The sequence below is a fragment of the Otolemur garnettii genome, unplaced genomic scaffold, assembly GCF_000181295.1.
Source record: "Otolemur garnettii isolate 467f Iridium unplaced genomic scaffold, OtoGar3 scaffold00077, whole genome shotgun sequence".
Classification (NCBI taxonomy): Eukaryota; Metazoa; Chordata; class Mammalia; order Primates; family Galagidae; genus Otolemur; species Otolemur garnettii.
Window position 1 is genome coordinate 9454014 of NW_003852472.1, and position 1610 is coordinate 9455623.

The 1610-nt window shown below is 42.0% G+C and overlaps 1 protein-coding gene across 1 annotated transcript in view; it reads right to left on the bottom strand.

Annotated features, from left to right (window-relative positions):
• ITGAD (integrin subunit alpha D) overlaps positions 1-1610 on the bottom strand; it is a 20571-nt gene that overhangs the window by 16624 nt on the left and 2337 nt on the right. The gene's annotated exons all lie outside the window — the stretch shown is intronic.

Sequence of the window (1610 nt, forward strand, 5' to 3'; positions counted from 1 at the left end):
GCCCACCACAATGCCCGGCTATTTTTTGGTTGCAGCCGTCATTGTTGTTTGGCGGGCCGGGGCTGGATTCGAACTTGCCACCTTAGGTGTATGTGGCTGGCGCCTTAGCCACTTGAGCCACAGGCGCCGAGCCTATTTCTAAAATTCTATCCACTACTGACCTTCATTCCCAGGAGGCAATAGCTTTGGAGTCAGCTTTGGGCAAGTTACTTAACCTTCCTGAGCCTCTGCTTCTCTCATGCAAGATGAAGATAATAATTGTGCTGGAGCTGGTCTCTAAAGATAGCCCCCAATGAACCATACCTAGCTTCTCTCTCACACTGACTTACTTTCATCAGCAGCATGCAATGGAAATGATACCACACCACTTATGGGCCTAAGACAGTTTGGTATCTTTTGCTTTTAGCCCTGAGCACAAAAAGTCTAGCTACCCTATTGGAGGCACTCAATAGTGTGGCTTCAGGAAGAGACAGGCTCAGCTATTCCAGCTGAGCCCAGCCTTCCAGCCAATCCTGCTTAGGCACCAGACCTGTGAATGAAGTTCTCATGTTCTAGCCTCATACATTTGACCACAGCCACATGAGAGATCCTATTCAAGAACAGCAGAAGAATCATCTAGCTAAGTCCCAGGAACATAAAAAATAATGAAAGAGTTGTTGTTTAAGCCACTAAATTTGGGGAAGGGTTATTAGGCAACACTAGATAACTGAAAATCAGACTATTCTAAAAAGTAAATGAGGTCAAGCTTTTACAAGAGTGAGCGGCCTACAGGTAAGCACTAATAGATAATAGCTGTAATGAATGATTAAGACTGTAACTACATGCTCATGTGAGTCTAGAACTTCAGAGCACACACACATACCAAATAACACACGTATGTCACATACAATACTGGAAACATCACATCTTAACACCTGGGTGGAAAATTACACAGCCATTTCAAACAAAAAACAATAAACACTGTGAAGAGGCTTGGTGCCTATAGCTCAGTGGCTAAGGCACCAGCCACATACACCAGAGCTGGCAGGTTTGAACCCAGCCTGGGCCTGCCAAACAACAGCAACTACAACAAAAAAATAGCCAGGTGTTGTGGTAGGCGCCTATAGTCCCAGCTACTTGGGAGGCTGAGGCAAGATAATCGCTTAAGCCCAAGAGTTGGAGGTTGCTGTGACCTGTGATGCCACAGCACTCTACCTAGAGTGACATAGTGAAAGTCTATGTCCAAAAAAAAAAAAAAAAAAAAAAAACTGTGGGAAAAAATGGAATACGTTTATATGAGCTAGATGAAAAAAGAAAGATGAAAATAATTTCTGCTTTGCCCTGATTGTGACCATATGAAATAAGTCTGAATCAAGACAAGTATAGAAATGGCATTGTGCTATGCTGGTGGGATTTATTGATTCATTTGTACATAACCCTTTCTCCTTGCTAAAATATTGTGAAGTGGCAGATTAGAGGGCCTTAGGAAATAGTCCTTTAAAAAAAAATTTCCTTAATGTTATTGTCATTTTGGGTTTTTCTTTCTTTTTGTAATGAAACTCCTTTTTATGAAACAAGAAAGAAAGAAAGAAAAGAAGGAAGGAAGGAAGGAAGGAAGGAAGGAAGGAAGG